Below are 22,609 nucleotides of genomic sequence, written 5' to 3'. Positions count from 1 at the left end.
TCTGTTCGGTGGTGTCGAGCCAAACGGACTTTAACGTGTGTTTGAACGAGCTGACGGTTCACTCGTTAAGCTGAAAGAAGATGCTTTAATCACAGGAGTCACACATGTGTCCACTGGACCATCTGGAACTCTTCTTGTTTAGCACTCGTAATAACACAAACACTAAATCCTCCTTCTCTTGTGCTGTTTTGTAGCAGTGTATACACCTGAGACTGTCACCTGTCTGTCTGTCCTGCACTCTCTCTCTGTTTCTTTCTCTCTGATTGTGGAATAAAAGTATGAACATGTATTTATAAGCTACACTTGTGTTTGAATCCTGCAGCTTATCGCACATTTGATTTCCATGTGTGACAACTGCAAGTGTCCAGAGTGAGGACAGACTGAGGGACCCACTGCTGCACATCATCTGTGAGGCTTTGCACCCCTGATGATCCACCAGGACAAACTCAGCAGTGTGTGAGGAAGAGGAGGAGGAAGAGCCAGCAGCAGCTGACAGATGGAGAGAATAGACAGACTGTTCCCTGTTTGTGAAGGACTGGTAGAAAAGTTTAACATAACTAATTGTCTGTCCTGAATCAGTCTTATTAGGTAATGTTCAAATAATGTTATCATTCCAGTGTTTTCAGTGTGGGAGAAAGTACTCAGGGCCTTCAAGTTACACACTATGAAAGGCAGCAACAAGTTTAATATTCAGAAACCTAAAGTATGTATCAGCAGCAGAATGGAGCTAAAAATAAATGTTTGTTTCAGTTCTATGAAGCTTTGAGTATTTTGGATTAGTAGTACTGCTGTGTTTGTTGCATCATATTGCTGTAATTGTTTATATGCTTTATATATTCTGAGGTAAGTTGATCTATAGTGTTACATCATATTCTATAAGGATGTTATGTGTTTGTAGACTTTCTGCCCAGTTTGACCCATTTAGCAGAAGTCAGCCTGTTTAAGGCTCTGATACCTATTCTGTATGGATTAAAGCAGTTATGACATGGTCTGATTTTCTCACCCAATAAAGGAATATTTAATATATCAGTCTGATCTTCATTCTATCAGAAACAGTTATCACAGCTCGTACATTTTTTCTTTACACATATATTTAAGCATTGAGCCAAATTTAGTAATGCCAACATATTAAATGAACAATATTTGTCTCTTATATATAATACATCTGTATATACACTGTCAAAGATATTTGTCTGTGAGTGAAGATTTAAGGTGATAGGAAATATAAATAACTGCAACTTGAATCTTTACTGAAGCTCAGTATTTGACACAGAGTTCAAGCTCACTGCTGTAATAAATCATAATCGAATAATAACTTTAATATTGGCCATATTATATTTACATTACCAAAGTGAGATGACTTTAGTCTCATGAACAACATTAACTAATTGTTATTTACTAGCTAATCTTGAAATGACTGTTCAGTACAGAAATGAAGCCCAACAATCATGTTTTACAGTCCTGTGGTCTCAGTCTCAGATACTCAACTAATCAAAGTGATGTCATAACAAAAACGAACGAACAAAAACAAAATGTTTCTCACGGTTAGTATCATGGTTGCTAGGCAACCTGAGCAGCAAGACAAAGGCCAGACCGTCCCATTTCACAAGCCTGGCACTTCCGCACTTCTCATACTTCGTAGTACCCGCTGTACGTAGTCCGCAAACTACTATGAAGCATGCGGTCACTGGATTGGGACACAGCCAGTCATTCACACTCCAATTCACACCAATGGGCAAAGAATCATCAGTTTTCATGGCCATGGTATTTTGTTTTTTCCTTCTATTGTCACAAAACAGCTGTGCAGGCAGGAAAAGGACCCAAACACAAAACTTAGCGAGACAAACGTGAACTCAAAAACTGCTTTACTGCAGGCACGGAGGTGAAACAAAGAACAAAACTAAACTGGAAAACTAATAATAACAAACTCATGGAAGATGGAAGACAGAATAACACACAGCTATGAGTGAGAATGCGACACTGACAAAGAAACACAAGGCTTAAATACACTGAGGGATAACGAGGGAAATTAGAGACATGAGGGAGAAACAGCTGGTAGAAATCAGACTTAACGAGACAGGGGAAGTAAAACTAGACACAATGGCCCTTTCTCAATTCTCAAGTATGCGAGTCCGTACTTTTGAAGTGATTTTAATTGTTGGTTAAAGGAGAAAGAGATTAGGAGGTAGAGGATGCAGAGTCCATCATCACGCTAGTTTAAAGGCTGTAGGTTGCAGCCATTGCTCTAACACAGTATAAATGTAACAGGGCTCAGTGCTGGTTCTAATAGTCTGAGCTGCTTCCAGCTTTATTTGTGAAGAGCACAGCAGCTTACAAAACACGTAGCGAGCTCGTACAGCTGCGACGTAAAACTTTCATAAGCTAAGATGTCCTTAAAATAACGGGGCTACGTGCGGTGATGCTAGCGTTAGCCATGTTAGCACGTTACCTTCAACAGGTGGTCAGACTGTGTAGACAGGCACTCAGTCAGAGGTTGGGCTCTCCGTTTCGCTGCAGGGTCCCTTCATTCTTCACATATCCGTGTCGAGCCGAGTGTAAATCCCGAGGCTGAACGGCCTTTGTACAAGCACACACGCTTCGTAGCAGTGAGAAGCTATGAGCTAGAAAAATCCAGGCTGGCAGACAGCCCGTGTCAATCAGAGAGCTCCTTACATCTCACGGTGTGGCTAATTTGAATAGCAGCACGATTTTTAAAATGAAGTTGTTAATCCAACAGCTAATCCAGAAGTTAATCCCTGAGCGAACAGGAAAGGGAAATGGATTTTGAAATGCAGTTTATTAAAGTGCAACTGGAAAAAGGTTTTTGAAATGCAGTTTATTAAAGTACAATTGGAAAATGTCACGGTTCTGGGTCGGTTCGACCCAGCATTCGGAGTTTATTGTGTTTTGGTTTATTCTTGAATGATCGTTTTGTTACCTTTGTGACTTGTTGATTAGTATTAGAATTCTATGCTTTCTGTTTTGGTGTTTTTCTAGATTACGATTTATGTTCTGATTAATCAGTGATACTGTTTTGATTATGATTATTATTTAGTAGGTTTTGGTCAGTGTCAAGTCTGCCTCTCTCTGTCTAGTCCGTGTCTTAGTAAAGTGTGTTTTGTTTCCTGTTTTACTTTGAAGGTTCATGTTCCTGTCTGATGTCAGTGTTCCAGCTTTGCTCTCCCTGTCTCGTTAGGTCTTATTCCTCCCAGCTGTGTTCCCCTTCTGTCTCTAATTCCTTGATGACTCCCTCAGTGTATTTAAGCCCAGTGTGTCTTTGTGTCAGTGTCACGTCGTTAACGTCAGTTACCCTCAACTACCTGTGTGTTCTGCTTCCGTGTTTCTAGTGTTTAGTCACCTGCTCCAGTTTAGTATTTCTTTTCCAGTGTTTCAGTCCTCAGTTCCTCTGTTCAGACTTTTGTTTGTCTTTTGGTGAGTTTAGTTAGTACGAGGTTTTTCCTAGCAATAAAGCTGCGCGTTAAGTTTCACTTCCGTGCCTGAGTTCTGCATTTTGGGTCCACCACTCCTGCTTGCCTGCCTGCCACACAGCCAACCATGACAGAAAAAGGATTTTGAAATGCAGTTTATTAAAGTGCAATTGGCAAAAGGATTCAAAAATGAATTTACAAATGCAGAATTTATTCTACAATTCATTATTTAAGCACAGAAATCTTTATTTCGATGTGCGTGGCTCTTGTGGTCCTCCATACATGTGAGTACAGGTGTACAGGTGAGATGTTAAAACGCTTTTATTTTTATTTTAGTGAATACTCAAAAATTACAATAGACAGCTGCTGGGGTTTGGAAGAGAACTGAACAAATATTTAAAATATAATCTAATCATTTTGAAGCAGCCTTCAAAATCTCCACGTATTAACATGCTGTTTTTGTTCCCGGTGAAAATGTTTCCTCCTGAATTGAAACATCTCAGCCAAACCGATTTACTCAGGAACAAATAAAACACTGAAATAAACCAAACATTAACATTTCGACGTTAACTAAGAGACTTATATCATGTTTAACCTGAGTAGCGAAAGACCGGGGGGGTTGAAAACGATGTGACGGGAGTCCGCTTTTCTGGCCAGGCTCTAGTGATCCTCGACCTCCCGGTCTGCTATGGAGCGGGTGGGTAACAGACGTTTCCAAAAGCGTCGGAGCACGTTTGCGAATATGTGATGTCTTGATAAACCGAGCAGATATTGGAAGTTTACACAGCTACATTCTCGCTTGAAAATAACTTAAAGGTGTATTTTGTGACCCAGGAAGATTAATATTTAAAGGTTTTTAGCCGCGCTCCTCCGCCATTGCCGGGATTGGGTTTTGGACGAAATGCATTCTGGGATATTTAGCTGTACCAAGTCCACACAAGTCACCACCGATGCATGCTCGATAAAACGGGCGGCGCGAGAACACATCTGGGATTTTTTCGCGTTCTCGGCTTGATGCATACTATGAATCGGAATAGTACTTGGTCTCCGACTGCTAACGTATCACGAGTACACGAGAACGCAAGTACAAACAAGTATGCATATTGAGGCTACATCCACATGTACCTGGGTATTTTTTAAAACGCAGATTTTTCTATGCGTGTGCACCTTTCGTCCACACGTAAACTGCGTTTTCTGTCACTGAAAACGGAGATTTTTAAAAACGCCTGCCAGGGTGGATATTTTCGAAAACTCCATTTTTGCATTTACGTGTGGACGAGGAAAACGGAGAAAATGCAGCGTCAAAGGTGTGCGCATTTTTTGACGTCACACTGTGCGCCACGTTATTGTTTCGGTGAAATTAATTTCTACAATGGCGGACTTACACAAAATACTGTTACTGTTAATTTTACTTTCTGAAGTGTTTAAATGCTTACATATACACACACAGTTACTGTCCCTCGACACAGGACTCCTTTCTGCTTCTATGCACCATCTTTGTTTACTCTTTCCCATCCATTTTTGTGTTTACGTGTGGACGGGATTTTTTTTAAAAACAAAAACGGAAAATCTCAGTTTTCAAAAATACCCGTGTACGTGTGGACGTAGTTGAGACTAGTGATGTGTCGTTCGCGAACGAAACGGCTCATGGAGCTGGATCTTTGAAGTGCACGACGCGAGCCGTGGTTTTTTTTTTGGGGGGGGGGGGGTGTTTTTTTCCTTTCTCTCACCCTCTCTCTCGCCCTTTTTTCCGCTTCACTCGGCACGCGGGCCTTGTGCTTTGCGCTGGGCAGAGGGGGGAGGGGCGGTAGTTACACTCACATTAGCACAGGAACACAGCGGGAGGGAGAGAAAGAGAGCCAGGGACAACAACGTCACATTAGAAAGGTATAGTAATCATCCACAACTATTTTCAGTTGCGGATGATAAAGGATTCAGAAAGTTTATTCATGCAGGCCCATATGACAGAGAATATGCATCTTCTTTTTGTTTTCATATTTTAATTTATATTTAATTGTGTTGTGGTTTGCAGTGTTTTGTGTTGTTTCACTTTAAATTTGTTTAAAAGGAAAAAGCTGAAAATTTAAATAGTTAAAAGATTAAAATGTAAATAGTTAGTTTTTGTATTATATGATTTATTTATTAAATTTTTTGTGGAGTGAATAAATAAAGTATATTTATGATGGCCCCTAGAGACAAAGCACGTACAAACTCCAAAACACGTAAAAACTCAGAAGCACGTACAAACTCAGAAGCACGTACAAACTCCAAAACACGTAAAAACCCAGACGCATGTACAAACTCTGAAGCACATACAAAACACAACAGAAGTGCTCCAGAATGCTAGGCGCACTGTTGAGCTTTTGTTACCTAGTGGCTACACAAGCCAGGAAGTATCAACGATTGGATTTGGTGTGTGGTAGTAACAGGTAAAAGAACTTTCTTTTTTTAAATTATTTGAACTCCAAAGTGCTTGTCTATAAATACACAAACAATACACATATGCTTTCAATTGTGTAATTTAAGTGATCTAGGTAGCTCTGTTTTGGAAGTTCAGTTAACGCTAGAAATGTGTTTTGGAGTTTGTACGTGCTTTTTGGAGTTTGTGCATGCTTTAGAGTTTGTACGTGCTTTGTCTCTAGGGGCCACCGCATATATTTATATATAACATATATAAATAAACCACTTTTTTTATATTAGTGATTCCTTTTGTGCATAATATTATATTATTGTTAACAATAAATTAATTAAAGCAACAAAACAACCCGAAGAGCCGGTTCTGAGCCGAAAGAGCCAGCTCTTTTTAGTGAGCTGAGCCGAAAGAGCCGGATCTCTAAAAAGAGCCGGATATCCCATCACTAGTTGAGACAGGCCCACTGACAAGAAACACAGACCTTCAAAATAAAACAGGAAACACACCAACTGAACTCTAGACATGAAAACTTAACAGAGACTGGGGAGACAGAACATAGAGTCCTGAAACACAGGACAGAAAGGCACAAAGAAAGCACAATATGGAACACAGGAAGCCATATAACAAAACCTAAGAACTAAAACCATAATACCCATAACCGAACCTAGGGTAATAATAATTATAATGATCAAAACAGCACAACAAAGGATTCAGAACATAAGCCATAATATAAAATACAAAAGACTCAGAAATGCTGGGTCACAAGGACCCAGAACCGTGGCATCTATGGTTCTTTTTATGGAGGACCACAAGAGCCACCTGCATCAAAATAAATAATTCTGTGCTTAAATAATGAATTCATTTTCGAATTCCACATTTCAAAAACCATTTTCAAATTTCTTCGAAAGACCATTTTCTAATTCCAATTTAAAAACTCTTTTTCAATAGGCCTCTTGACCTGTGAAGTCCTCTCTGGGAAATGGGTCAGGTCCTCTTCCTTAAAACACAATTTAAATGTATACATTTCTATTAAAATATTTGGGTGAAGCTAATAGGTTTTAATCAGAATTCTGTTATCTTATAACTCCAAATTATTAACAACTGTTTCTCTAAATCTCATGAAGCAAATAAAACAAGTCTATCCCAGTTCAGGTAACACTTGAATAGATAAATCTGCCTAAATTCAATTGTGTAACGAACACTAACTAGTGTAGCAGCTAAAAGACAAAGCTGCTAAAATGACCTGAGTCTTTAGCAACGCTAGTAAACCTCTTCTGTAAATATCATGGGAGGAAAGAATTGGTGAATTGTTGTCTGATGCTTCTATTAACTATTTGCAATATAATTGGTCATAGCCTAGGGAGCTTAGAAAGAAAAGCGTCTGGACGTTTCACCTCTCATCCGAGAAGCTTCTTCAGTTCTCAGGTCAAATGGTGGACAGTCCCAGATTTAAGCCCTATGGGAGTGTCCCCCAAGGGGGACACGGACCCCCTATTGATCCTCTACCTAATCACACGAGCTGAGATGTAAAAACGGGTGTGGGTCACAATCAGCCACGGTTTCGGGTGAACTCATTGTGGGCATCCTAGCCTCTTGACCTCAGGATATCACGTGATACGCCCACGCACGTCCAGGAATCCACAGAAGAAGTTGTGCTTTTTGCTGATTTTGCAACCATGTGGAGTGTACATGAGTATATAAACACTGGTGTCAGAGCTGTTCATAACCTGCACACTGGAAGACTGAAGCTACTGGCTGACACTGAAAAGAGAGAAAGACCTTCTATAAAAAGGTTTGGTACAGACTTTTTAATTATCTTCTGTCCTTTCTTTAAAGAATTGACAGTACTTAGGAAGTTTTGTTTTACACAGAGACACCATGAAGCTGCTGGTTGTGTCTGCACTTCTTTGTGGATTGATGGTTCTGACCACTGCTACTTGTGAGTATAACATATATATATATATATATATATATATATATATATATATATATATATATATATATATATACATACCTACTGTTATAATTTGATTAATGTATTAATTGCTGAAAAGCTTACAGTTGCAAATATGGAACTAGAATTCCATGTATGCACAAATACATGTCTAAGAAATATGAATTCCCTGCACTTTGTTAACTGACCTACACATTTTTACACATACCTGCACCTGAACGCTGTGAATCACTTAACAAATGTTTCACTGTCTACTTGCATGACTTATCAGTGATTGTTTATATCATGATTATAAAATACAAAAGGTGTCAACCAGAGACACATATACAACTTTTCATTTGCACCCAGCCAAGAGTCACCTGGTCAAGAGGTCCACTGGTTGTCCTTTTGGTTGGACTCGCAACAGTGGTCGCTGCTTTCTCTTTGTTCCAACCGCCATGAGTTAGGCTAGAGCTGAGGTGAGTTTCTTTTTCTTTTCTGATTAAACCACATCCTTTTAACTGTTGCTAATTACTTTGAAAACTTCTGCTGTCTGTCACTCTCCACTGAAGAGAAATTGCTTGTCCATGGGGGCAAACCTTGCATCAGTGCACGGTGTCAATGAGTACAAAGCGATTCAGAGTCTGACTGCCCCTCATGGCAATCCTAAAACTTGGATTGGAGGGACCGATGCACCCCAGGTATTTTGTTTATTATTACACAGTATTTGTTAGGTGTCTAAACTACTAGTAGGCTAAAGGAGCTTAAATAGCATGCCCAATGTGAGAATTTCCAGTTTGTTACATAGAAGGTTGTGTCCTTAAAGTCAGATGATCTGCTAGGACTGTGGCTATGCTTAACGTATTGACCGCCCTGAACTAATGTGTTTAGTTTCTGTCTTCTAGGACTTTATTTGGTTGTGGAGTGATGGCACCAGTTTTCACTATTCATCCTGGTGCCCAGGAGAGCCCAATAATGATCGCGGTCAGCATTGTATTCAGATGAATTATGGAGGTAATTTAGAACACAATAATTAACATGATTGCTTAATGCTGCTTAATGTGTTTGAAAGGTTTAAGTGATCTAAGATACAAGCAATAAAGGCTGGTTAACTAGAGTTTAGGTTTTTGACTTGTTTAACATTTTACTGATTTCTCCTTGTGAACCTTTCAGGTTCCAAGGGCTGGGATGATGTGCAGTGTAATGAACATCTGCCATCTGTCTGCGCCAAGAAAGTCTAATGTTTCTTGGACTGAAACTGATGTACGATGGTGTTTGTGCTTCGCTAGCTCTTACTTTATTTAATTTTGCAGCATTATATTTTTCCTCTCTATAGCACCCAAACAAAATGAACAATCAACACAAGTTGGGCTGTCATTAAGGCCTTGTGACTTTAGTGGGAGCAGACTTGTTACCAAAGGATTGATTTTACATTTTTCTTCTGCAGAGAAAACTGTTCTCTTCTTTCTTTAACATTAAAGCATCAAACAAGCATATCTCTGTGTTACGTCTTTTGATTTGAGGTGTATATACATATTTACCAGGTACATATATTAATATTTGTCTACTCTTTTATACATGCATTAGTTCAAATACCGACTTTTTAAAAACTCATTACACACTCAGCCAACCTGGGGAAAACTGTTAAGATTTGTTATACAAGTTTGCATTACCCATTTATCCTGCAGCCTGTAGGTTTATATATGTGCTGCAAGATTAAGTGATGTGATGACAATTTCATCTATTTTATGCGATTTCCTGTCAACAATATTTCTACTACAGCAGTCCTGTCTATTTGTGAGTCTTTCTATATAGCTAAAAAACGAAAAGAAATTTGTATACACAGTTCAATAAAGAGCATTACAATACAAAGAAGTGTATCTGTAGCTTACTGTGTGTGTGCTCATCTCTGAGAGTAGAGAAATCGCAAATTGAAACCCAATATCCATCATAGTCAGGATAATAAGGGACGATATTAGGCAAACAACTTTAGACAAACTTTGGAGTGTAAATAACAGTATTTAGAGAGGTAAAGAGAGGAGAGATCAAGTGTACCTGGGGGGACCTGAGTGGGGTCGACACCAGAAAACCGAAAGAAAGTAGACCAACACCTATACCCCAACGCGGGGGGCACTGTTGGGAGGAGTGCTCAGAGAGGGCAACTCAGTTAAATACACAAAACACTTCCATGGTAACAAGTTAAAACATTTAATCAGGCTAAAATACAATTAAACAAGCCTAAGCAGGACAACAACAGAAGCAACTAGAGTATATTAAAAAGCAGGAAAAAAAATCCTGGGTCCACTCTACTAAACTGCAGACCCCATACTCAGCCCGTTCTCACTTCCGAGGCGTAATATAGTGTCGATTTATCAAGTCCCGAGGCATTCGTGAGGAACGCGAAAGATGACATTCTGCGTTCTTATGCTACGCGCCGGGTTATGGATGAAATCCAGCAGAATGACACTCCTGCTGTAATAGACGTTCCAGCCATGTATTCCAGCCCTAACGCTAACCTTATCCCTAATGCTAAGCAGCACTTTAATGACGTTAGATAGCGTTTTCCAAAGCAATTTAAGTAAAACGAACGTGCCTGTGTAGATTAATTCCAAACGGTTGTTTCCTCATTTTTCCGATCTCGTAATATAGGGACATGACTGCTACCCACAGTCAAGGAGTGACTGACTGAATTCAGGCCATTCAACAGCAGAGAAGCTGGAGGCGGTGAGGACAGAGCTAAAGAGTTGAATGTGTTTTTCAGCAGATTTGACAGTGCAGTAAATGCTAACCCCCTTACTGACTTACATGTAGTCAGGCTAGAATTCACAGCCACACCACTCCCTCCATCTCCACATTGCACCATTGCGTCCTGTAAAGTCTCTGACACCCCTCCCCCACCCATCACCAGATTCAAAGACAAATGAGAAGACGCCACTCAGGCAAGTCTGACGAACCAGACGGGGTGAGTCCCTGTGTCCTTAAGGCCTGTGCCCGCCAGCTTTGTGGAGTCTTTCATAAACTGTGCAGTCTGAGTCTGCAGATGGTCCACGTGCTGTGGAAGACTTCATGCCTCGTTCCTGTACCAAAGATACCACGTCCCAGTGGCCCCAGGATTACAGGTCTGTGGCACTGACTCCCCACATCATGAAGACCCTGGAAAGACTCCTCCTTGACCAGCTACAACATATTGTCAAGCCACATCAGGATCCTCTTCAGTTCACTTACCAGCCCGGCCTCAGAGCTGAGGATGCCATCATCTACCTGCTCAATCGTATCTACACCCATCTGGACCAGACGGCGAGCACTGTGAGGGTCATTTTTTTGATTGTTTTTTTAACTTTTTCCAGTGCATTCAACACCATCAGTTGTTTATATTTCAAATATCACAAAATGCTGATTTTACAACAGCAAAATTATTGTATCTCTAAAGTTTAAAAATTTAATAAACTTTCTGCCTGCAGAGAGTGGATAGTCAAATAAACTGAATCATCATAAATACATTATTTATATGTATTACTTTATTTTTTAATACTTATTACCTTATTGTTATACCACTAGGAATAAATAAAGAGGCACAAAAACCCTGAAAGTGGCTTCATAGAAGAAGAGGACAGGCTTCACTCAGCTGTTCACACAGTCGGCAGTTCTGCTTTGATGTGTAACCGATATGTCAACTGAATAACCGGGAACTTTGAGTGCAGAAAGAAGCACACGAAGAAGACTGGAGTCTCTGAATCTTTCTCTTTGATACTGTGGACCTGCTCTCCTCTGTTATATATACATAATGAGGATTTCATGGAGTCTTTTCTCTCTGTGGGAATCATTTGCTTGGATGTCTCTAAAGGTAACATGGATAATCTACCTGAAATTGTTTAAACAGGCTTTCTGTTGACAATTTTACACTCAGAAAAATAAAGGTGCCAACTGGAACCAAAAGTGGTTCTTTAGACTGATGCCATAGAAGAACCTTTTTTGGTGCCACAAAGAACCTTTCAAACAATGGTTTTTTGAAGAACCATTTCTTTCAGTGGTTCATTGAAGAACCTTTAAAGGTGCCCCAAAGAACCATCAAGAAATGGTTCTTTGGGGCACCTTTGCTAGCAAGTAAAATCGATCGATCGATGATTGTCTTGTTTCCTTCATTAACGAGAATAAGTTTCTAAACCAGCGGGGCCTGTGGAAGCGCAGACCCAACATGAACAGAGTAACAATAACATAAACACAAACAACTGTGTCATTTGTTTTATTTACATTGTATCTGAACTAGAGATGGACCGATCCGATATTACGTATCGGTCCGATACTGACGAAAATTACTGGATCGGATGTCGGAGAGAAATAAAAAATGTAATCGATCCATTAAATATCAAAAAAGCACCTCACAAAGCTTGCGACATGGCGTAACTCGGCTCATAACCGTAGCACGTCGGAGCGGTATGCGTCACATGATAGAGCGGCTGTGTGTATTTGTAGCCTCGCTACCAAACCAGCATTTCATCTCTAAGGAAGTTATCCCAGAGAGAAGTAAAGCAAGTGTGTAAGTTCATCTCTGAATGTTTGTAAAGCATTCCCACGTTAAGCTTAACAACCGATATATGGAGCGACTGCCACATACTTTTCTTTCTTATTCTCATTTAAAATGTCGAGCTTTTAATAAATAATTATCTGAATCTTACACCCAAAGTTTTAATCTTATGTAAAATGTATAGAAGTCTATTACTGTATATAGTAACTGTTAAGTCTAATATACCCTAGTAAGCTATAGTACTTTTTCCTTTGGGTACCATCTGTGAATTCTGCAATTCTGTAGAAGAAAGATGTTGAATCTATTTAATTGTTCTTGAAAAATAATTTATTTCTGTGCATTTTTTTTCACACTACATCAAATTAAAGTTGATTACATCGATTAAGCATCATGAGGTGGAGGGTGGTTCCCTATTTTTTTTTTTTTTTTTTGCTGGGAGTTTGCAACCCTATTAGTTAGGTTGCTTACTCTTTAAAATACCAGAATAGGGAGGATGGAGCAGGTTTAAGTTTATTAGATTGATCAGTGTTGCTGAACTATGAAATATTTTGGGTGCAGTGTATTTTTTACATACAGGTATAACAGAATAGCTTTAGTGTTGTTGTTTATTTAAACCTGAGTATGAACTTATACAAAATGCAGCAATATATTAAAGAAACAGTTTTATTGATTAAAAAACACACTATATCGGATTCATATCGGTATCGGCAGATATCCAAATTTATGGTATCGGTATCGGACATAAAAAAAGTGGTATCGTGCCATCTCTAATCTGAACAGACATCACAGGGAACAAAGAAGCTAACTGTGCTGGTGATATCTCATTAAGCAACAAATATTTACTTACTTGATCCATTAAACTGTTTTGTATCATGTTTTGCTCCATCTGTTGAAAAGTATTTTAATTTTGTTAAAATGCAGAGAAATATATTTTTTTTTTAAATATTTTGAATATGCATTACATCAGCTGTGCTTACCAACTTTTAGTATAATTTTCCCCTTTCTGACTTGACTATGCAGTTTGGGAACATGACATATATAGAGTCCTTCATCTTCTTTGCTCACATTTCTCAGCAATAAGGAAATGTTGCCTTTCCCGATTTCGTCACAGAAGAGATATGTTCTGTTTATAAAGTGAGTGTTCTGCTGATTTGGATCATGTTTCATACTTCGATAAACATGCACATAAGTTTTATTGCGTTTCCACTCCACTGTGAGAGTCGACACATTAAATGGGGGCTCCAGGTGACACGGCAGAATGACGTCCTCACCCACATTTGCTTTGACTGGTTCATCTGAGCCAATCACATCAGACTCCCCTGCAAAACAAACATTCAATCAAATGATGGTAGAAGTGGAATAAAACGTGCAGATATAAAATGTACAAGCCAAAACAATATAATAAATAAACCTACAGCATATTTGATGGAGGGAACAGAAATTTATGTGCTTTCACTCAAAGCACAGACTGAAAAATAACATTTAAAAATCGGACTCATCAAGATTTAATTTAACAATGGCTGTGAATAATTAAATGAGCAGCAGCTAATTCTAGATAAAGAAAATTACGCTAAAGAATAGCACATAAAAAACAGCAGCTCAATAATATGTCTAAAGCAAGTAGGTCAATAAATACAGGGTGTTTAAAACATTTAGACTGATTCAGATTGGATAGTAAGCAAATCACTGAGACTTTCAAGGTGACAGATAACTTGAAACCTGCCTTTTGAACTTAATTTTCACCAAAAAAATGTGCATTTCTGTTCTCATTACATTTTTGGTGGCACAAAAATATCAACTTTATGTCGTAAAGCAGTCTTAAGAAGTAATTTAGATAGCTTGCTACAAAGATACTGCCAGGAGATTTTACATGCTCTTCTTCTCATGGCAGCTACATGTCTGCCAAATCTCATTTGCTCTCTGTTTATTACAGAATTATAGTGATGATAGCAACCTTCAGGCTGCACTGACTCTGCTATAAGGTAGAAGAGGTGACATGTATGGGACTGATAACCACAAATTAAAAAAACACAAAAAAACCTTTCAATAGGCAGATCACATCAAAATGAACTGAAAGAAAATACTCAGACAGTTTATATCAGTTTCCTCCATAGTCGAAGTTCAAAGTTTGGATTATTTCAGTATTTGCACCACATACTAACCAACAGTGAGGTTAACATAGCAACTTTTCTCCAGATTTTCAGTAATCAAGGAGCATTTGTATCTCCCGGTGTCAGTGAGTTTTAGTGAGGACAGCATCAGTGACAGATTTCCTTTGGTTAACGCCTCCAGGGAGAGAGCAGTCCGTGGTTCAAAATGCTCTCTCTGTGCTCCAGGATTGTATTTTCCATTTTGACAAAGGATTACAACATCATTCCCACGAGTCCACTTTACTGTCTCAGATGCTGCGTTCAGTGGGGGCGTAAGGTAGCACTGCAGGAGGACATGTTCACTCTATACTGCTTGTACTGGCTCAGAAGAGCAAATAATCTGAGGTTCTGTTGAAAAATAAAAAAAGCAAATGTTACATTAGGATTGGACACATTTTTGGCCAACAATCTACATCAAACTTAAGAACAAGATGGGTGAGGAGTCAAATTTACTGTGTGCAGGCAGGAATGGTGGACCCAAAAGTGCAGACTCACGGCCAGCAAAAGTGCAGACTCACGGCCAGCAAAAGTGCAGTCAAAACTGTTTTATTGCTGACACAGCAAAAATACTAAAGTGAAAATACAAAATACCTAAACAAGCTGGCAAACAAACAGAACACAGCACAGAATGAGGAAGACCATGACACAGAGCTAACGAGACAAGGGAAGCAAAACCAGACAACACGGGACACAGACTATCAACATAAAACCGAAAATATAACACCGAGATACGGACTTCACAAAGGGATACACTTACACTATAGATTGTTAATAAAATCATTAACATGTTTCAGAAACTGGCAAATTTTTTAGATGTTTGCTTCTGTGGTAATTGCTATGACTGCTTCCTCTCTCTCTCTCTCTCTCTCTCTCTCTCTCTCTCGCTCGCTCTTGCTATATGTATGTGTGATTAAATTTAATGTTTATGTATGAACTCTGAATCAGAAAAAAATGCATGCTAAGTGTTATGAATAAACACTAAGAAGCAAGGAAATGTTAATCGCGTTGTTTAAATTGGGAAGGCTGTAGCTCAAAAGGTAGGGCCGGTCATGTACTGATTAGAAGGTTAGAGCTTCGATTCCTTCCTGCACCTGTATGCCAAATATTCCTGGGCAAGATTCTAACACAAAGTCGCTAGACAGAAAGAACTTAAGCACGGAGAAAGTTTGTGTTTGTGTTTGGATGAGGCATGTATTTCTAAAATGTACGTGTATGAAGTGCTTTGGTGGGGTTTTATAAAAAGATGAAAATATGTTTACTCACGTGTAGTTTCCGTGACAAACTGGTGACTGCAGACTGACAGCAAAACAAAAACCGTTAGATCCATTCAAAAGAACAAGAATAACATGTCTTCTTATCAAAAACCAAAAGACTAAACTGTGGCTCGTGACTTGTGAACAGAAAGAGAAAGAAAACAAAAGAAAAAGGAGATGCTGAGATGAACTTTTGCTTTCAAGTGCCCGCCTACTTGGCACAGTTTAACTTCACTGTAGAAAATATTATCTAATGAGAGGGAAGTATCACGGCTGGACTTCTAAAGAGAGGGATATTATACCCCTTCTGTCAAAATATTCATGAGCTTTTTGAGTGTTAGGTTCTAATGAATTATTCATGAGCTCAGGAAGTAATTAAATTATGATATTCATAAAAATATGATATTCATAAAAATATGATATTCATAAAAATTATGATTTTCATAAAATTATGATATTCATCCAAAATATGCTAGTTCATAGGTCATTGCTTTTCTTCCCCCAAAATAAGAACTAATTGCTTATTTTAGAAAAGTTTTTATATCAAATAGCATTCTTTTATTTTTTTAATCCAATAAAAACTTTTTCCTTTTTTTCCTAAAGAAACGCCATCTGGTGGTGGGTCAGCGCATGACAGCGCATGACTGCGCAGGGCGCGCACCCCCTGCGCCTGTGTGTCTGTGCGCAATTGTGCGCGTGCCTGTGTCTGGGACCGTGCTTCTGTGGGGCTCCGTGTTTGTGTATTTAAAATGTGTTAAACCAGTATAAATGTGCTTAGTTAAACTTTTGTAACGTTCAGTATGGCCAGACATACAGGGTGCATCCCTTGGGGGAAAACTTTATTTCAATTTATATGCATTTGTTTAATCCGAACAAAGAAATTTAAAATCAAACTCAGAGTCACAAAAAAACACTCGCGATCTCCGCGGCTCCCAACCGATCCTTAGGCAAATAAGCAGGGAGAAACTCCTCAAAAACCCTCCGCGTTTTTCTCCAAAACCCCTAGAAATAACCTCTAGGCACCCTCCTATCCCCAAGCCTTATATTCGATAACAGGGGAAATCCTGAAACCAAATCCTTAGTCATTTTTTCTCAAATTCAGCGCCTAAACCCTAGGCACATAACCGGCCAATCCTCCTGAAAAACAAAACAAAACAAAAAAACCTCCGCGGTTTCTCTCCAAAATACGCAAAACAAAAAACCCCTAGAAATAACCTATAGGCAACCTCCTATCCCCAAAACCTTATATTCGATAACAGAGGGAAAATCCTGAAACCAAATTCCGCTCAGAGTCTAAGTTCTCCTTTCGCTATCACTCCATCCCGCAACCGCTGCCAGAGCAGCATCTTTTTCCTTCTTGTTCGCTCCACCATCTACTGCTTAATGATTCTGGGTCTTCCTTTGAAATTTGCGCCGGAGATCCACTCCGCCTCCCAGGTGCCCCGCTGCCAATCACATAACAAAGGGGCGGCTCCATTCGCACCCCGCTCACCCAATCGCGCTCAGCTTGGATTTTCACGATCCCCCCGCTCAGGTTAAGACTGGCGTCCTCTCTCACAAGCCGTCTGACTTCGGACGCGTGGACAACTACCTCCACTCAGACCGAATCCACAATAATACCCCGGTCTCCAGACCACTTCAACAGCTACCTCCACTCAGACCGAATCCACAATAATACCCCGGTCTCCAGACCACTTCAACAGCTACCTCCACTCAGACCGAATCCACAATAATACCCCGGTCTCCAGACCACTTCAACAGCTACCTCCACTCAGACCGAATCCACAATTATACCCCGGTCTCCAGACCACTTCGACAATTGGCGGCACTTTTACCTGTGTGCATATCAATCGGTAAGTGTTACTCTTGCTTTCCTTTTTTTTAACCATTTTCTCTCAAAAAGCTTTTCAAAGCCATCCAGAAAATAGGTAGTCTAACACCTGTAATACACTTTAAAAAATATATATATATAAGCTCCAGTTTATCACTCAGAGCTAAAAGTGCTTGAGTACACTAGCAGCGATCATGTCCTCCTCAGGTACCTCTTTTTTTCTTACTCTTGTTCATATAATGCTTATATTTTACTGTATTTCCTGTTTTTAAATACTCCTTGTTATTTCTTTTTAGACTCTGAAATAAGTGGCAAGATCTGAAAATTGCTGTTCACAAACGCTGTCCATCTAATCTGACTGAGCTGGAGCTGTTTTGCAAAGAAGAATGGGCAAGGATTTCAGTCTCTAGATGTGCAGAGCTGGTAGAGACATACCCTAAAAGACTGGCAGCTGTAATTGCAGCAAAAGGTGGGTCTACAAAGTATTGACTCAGGGGGCTGAATAATTACGCACACCCCACTTTTCAGTTATTTATTTGTAAAAAATGTTTGGAATCATGTATGATTTTCGTTCCACTTCTCACGTGTACACCACTTTGTATTGGTCTTTCACCTGGAATTCCAATAAAATTGATTCATGTTTGTGGCTGTAATGTGACAAAATGTGGAAAAGTTCAAGGGGGCCGAATACTTTTGCAAGCCACTGTATATATGTAAGGTAAAACTTTCCACAGTACTTCCACTTAAGTAACCAAACACATAAAGTCACCCTTGCCAATAATCGACTGTTCCTTCAAAGAAGTAGCTCAAACAGACAACTGACTCAGCAATGATAAGTAGAGCTACCCGAGGCCGATACACAAGCAGAAGAAAATTAAACGGGTTTTTTTTTTTTTGTGCCTCTGCAGATTAAAGAAAAATATGTTTAACAATTCAACAAGACCCACACCTTCAGCACATGTACATTTAAAATTTGGAACAGGCTCAACGTTGCTGTTGTTTAATAGTTTTTAGCTGCTCTCAAAAGTCATTTTATTGATTGAATATTTCCAGCTGATATGGAGACTTACAGCATTTCAAATGCATGTCCAAAGGCTTTAAACATCCACTTTGTCTGTAACGACAGTATCAAACTGCAGTGCATTGTTTTTACTAAAATTCAACATTTAGCAGTGTGGAGGAATAAATGAGGACCCAAGAGCAGGCCCTCGCTGAGATTCGAAGGAGGTTTATTGTAAAATAAAACACAAGGAGAGAATGGCAAAACGGAACTAAAGAAAATCTAAACTGGGAGGAACTAAACTACAAAACACCAAACCAGAACATGAAGGAAGGGGAGCGAAGGCACATGCAGGATGGCAGCAGGGAGAACACGGAAGATACACGAAACTTGTCTGAGAACAACGACAAAAAACAAAATCTGGACCTCCAGACAGGAGTACAAAAGGCCAAAAACATAACTCTGGAGACCAAGGCACAAAGTCCATCAAACAGAAGTCCAGGAGGCTGACCCAGGGGTCAAAAACACCAGAGTCCATAATTTAGCAGTTCGGGGGGTCACCCCGAATGTCGGCAGCACAAAAATCCACAACACAAAAGTTCAAGGAGCTGACAGCACATCACTGCGTCCTGATACATGTCCCACAACACCCTCATGTACTTCTCTGCCACTCCTGACTTCCCCACACAGTACAACAGTAACTTTCTTGCACCCTATCACAAACTTTCTCTATAGTCTTAGAGTCCTCAAACATAACCAAGGCTTTCCTTCACTACACACCTATGATGGAAATGAAGCTGGTATTAGGCAAATAAATGCTTTAAGCGATGTCCCATGATGGGAACACACTGCCGGCAGACATCCCTACTAAAAAACAAAAAAGTCAAAAGAGAAATATGCTAGAATTTTAGACTTGGTTAAAAATATTTTGCAGTAATTTGCTTTCCTTATCCAGAAATGAAATGACTGTGTGGTTAAAGTTCTTCATCAAGACAATTTAAAAAAAAAAAAAAATCAAACTACTTTAGCAAATGAAATTAAATTTCACTGGAAGTAAGTCACCCACATGAAGTGTTTCAGGTTTTTTTTTTTCTTCTCATATATGAGCTGCTTCCTGTATATTCAGTGGTTCTTCCACAGGAAGTGATACTGTAGGGTTCCATCTGTGGGGTTTTTCACACATCTCATATCTTTATGCTGAAAACTTTGACTCATTTCACAGAAGCTCTGTTTTTTCATGTCCTGATGTGGTTCCTTGAAATGTTTTTGTGAAACGCACAGTAAACACTGCATATGTATCAACATGAAATATTGATTTTAAATTAACATTTTTTATGTAACACTTGCTCTAAACAGAAGAACTGCTGATAAAACTTTTTCTCCTAACAGAGATTAATATCCCTGTGACCACCCCTGATCCTCCTCCTCTGATCGCTCTGTCCAAACTGGTGAACACGATCCTGCTGTTCATCCTCTACACTTGTATACTTATACTGGCTGTGTACACCTACCGGAAGTGGGCTCAAGGTAAGAAAACCTCAAAAAATCCTGAGTATGTTGGTTTATGTCAATTTTCTTTAAGGGGTCAGAGGACATAGATGCTGAAGAAATGTCAAAAATCTATTATTATCATATCTAATGATTATACTTTACAAAAACAAAAAATTCAGTCTGGACATTAAGTTCACAATGTAAGACTTTTAACCTTTTAACCCAATAACCTTTGTCCATTTATCTTCGAGGCATCACATCAAGCACTTGCAGATTCTGCACCTCTCATAGGCTACGTTCACACTGCAGGTCTTAATGCTCAATTCCGATTTTTGATCAAATCCGATTTTTTTGTCTGCTTGTTCACACTACACATAAAATGCGACAGCAAACGCGCTCTAGTGTGAACGCTCAAAGCGGCCCGCATGCGCAAAAGAAGATGTCACACACAACGCGCTCTGTTTAGACCCAAAGCAAACAATATTGTTTGACTGATGGCCCTTAATATAAAGACTTCGGACTTTATGTTTCCCAATTTTTGCTTTAAGTTATTTTGTTATTTACATAATAATGTAGATAACCTAATAATGATCCCTATTGCTGTTTTTGTGGAGCGGTGCTTCAAAGGATAGTTGCAGATTTCTGTCAGAATCTGCAGAAAATACAGTACAAATAAAATGTTCACGTTTCTCCAACGTTGTCTTCCCAACAGTTTCACCGGATGTCCAGGAATCGTTCGCGATGTCTTATCGGGCGCTTCTCCGGCGCTGATAATTGCCGTCTGTCTTGTGTCTGTCATGGTTCTGGGTCCGTTGGACTCAGTATTTTGAGTTTATTATGTTGTGGTTTGTTCTAGTATTCTCTTGTAGTGCTGTTAATGATTAGGATGATGATTATTACTTCTGGTTTAGGTTTTGTTATCTCGCCCTCATGTTTAGTTCAGGTTCCATGTGTTTTATTCTGTCTTTCAGTGTCCTGTCTGCATCCTCGTGTAGTGATCTCTTGTTTCCTGTTTTATTGTGAAGGTCTGCGTCTCATGTGAATGTGTTCGGTTTTACCTCTTGTCTCGTCTTGTTAATTACTCCCAGCTGTGTCCACCACCTGTGTGTAATCTCCCTGTGTTTCTCTGTGTGTATTTAAGTCGCGTCTTCTTTGTAGTTGCTGCTTCGTCTGTGTTGTTTACCTCGGCTTCCCTGCGTCTCTCCATCCGTCCTCCCTGCATCTACGTTTCGGGTTTGTTTTGTTAGTTTGTCCTGTTTAGGTTTTCTTAGTTTCTAGTTCACCCTCGCCACCGCTGTTTGTATTTTCTTCTGTTAAATAAACTCACCTGCACCAGAGCTGCCGCATCTTGGGTCCTCCCTACTACTCCACACGTCTGCCACACCGGACGTGACAGAACGAAGCAGCCACCATGGACCCAGCAGCAGTCAACCTGTCCGAGGAGCTCCGGGACGACATTGTCTACAATGTGGAGATTCTCCTCGGGCTGTGATTAGAACACCCCCCGGAGGAGCTTCGCCGCGCAGTGGAAAGCCGGTGTTGTGCCAAAAACTGATTTCCAATGTTTTTGTGTATTATTTATGTGTAATATCTTTACGTATGTTGGTAAATAGACTTCGGTGAACAGGGTTTACAAAGGGGTTATATATAGAATTAAAAAATTATCTGTTTTTCAAGTATCTTTACAACTCTGTGTTATTGTACTTACAGGACCGGATTGGTTATAATGTATCCCCACTTAAAATATTTTTACTGAACTATTGTAATATTTGCGGCCATTTCTGCTGTCCTCTTGGCCAACTTACTCTTACAAAAGACATTTTTAATGTTAATGAGATTTTTTTTAACTGCATAAATAAAGGTTATATAAAAGTCACTAGCAAAAACTGATTGCGGCTTCTACCTTGTTACACGAATGTTGTTTGTGGCTCCAGGTGACTTTATGTCATCCATGAGGGATGCATTTCACATATGTTTCACATATTATAGCCCAACAAGTTACTTATAGCAGTTTAAATACGAGCAATCAGTTTTTGGCAAATACCGGAAATCAGTTTTTGGCAGACAATCACTTTTTGGCACAACACCTGCTACAACGGCTCCTTTCCGGCCTGCCCTGGCTATTGGAGTCGCTTCCCCCGACCATGCAGGCTTTTCTCCACCTCACACCACACCTTCTCTCCGCCACTACTACCTCGCTGCCCGACCCACCGGATGTGGTTTTGCCCGGTCCGTCGGAGCCGTCAGCGGGGAAAAAACGACGATCGCGCCGCCGGCGCGCCACCCCACAGCCGGACGTTCGGGCTTTTAAATCGCCGGCTGTGGTGAGTGAGGACTCTTTTTCGAACTGTGGGACTATTTATTCTGGGGCTGTGTTTGGTGTGTCTGATACTAAAGTGAATAGCGATTCGCCCGCTCAGCGGCCTCAAGCCCAGCTAGCTGCCCAGAGGCCACCGTCTGCTCAGTTAGCAGCCCAGTCTCCAGTGCCTCTCCCTGCTCAGTTAGCAGCTCAGGCTCCCATGTCACTCTCGGCCCAGGCTCCCGTGCCTCCTGTGTCACCCGTAGCTCTGGCTCCTTTGTCGCTG

At 39.9% G+C, this 22,609-nt stretch overlaps 1 protein-coding gene, 1 long non-coding RNA gene and 1 other non-coding gene across 3 annotated transcripts in view; all 3 read left to right on the top strand.

Moving 5' to 3' along the window:
• Window positions 1–22,609, top strand: part of LOC100709290 (type-2 ice-structuring protein) — a 169,799-nt gene that overhangs the window by 117,085 nt on the left and 30,105 nt on the right. The window lies entirely within an intron of this gene.
• LOC100709558 (uncharacterized) lies at window positions 6,145–8,228 on the top strand. The gene is made up of 3 exons (XR_002059464.2): window positions 6,145–7,633; window positions 7,713–7,780; window positions 8,144–8,228. It is a non-coding gene; the product is annotated as an uncharacterized LOC100709558 (transcript).
• Window positions 8,243–9,268, top strand: LOC102077326 (ladderlectin). Its single transcript, XR_267644.4, has 4 exons — window positions 8,243–8,253; window positions 8,347–8,475; window positions 8,680–8,788; window positions 8,948–9,268. It is a non-coding gene; the product is annotated as a ladderlectin (long non-coding RNA).

Source organism: Oreochromis niloticus, linkage group LG3 (genome assembly GCF_001858045.2).
Source record: "Oreochromis niloticus isolate F11D_XX linkage group LG3, O_niloticus_UMD_NMBU, whole genome shotgun sequence".
NCBI lineage: Eukaryota > Metazoa > Chordata > Actinopteri > Cichliformes > Cichlidae > Oreochromis > Oreochromis niloticus.
The sequence above is the reverse complement of the archived record's forward strand: the minus strand, read 5'-3'. Positions and strand labels throughout refer to the sequence as shown.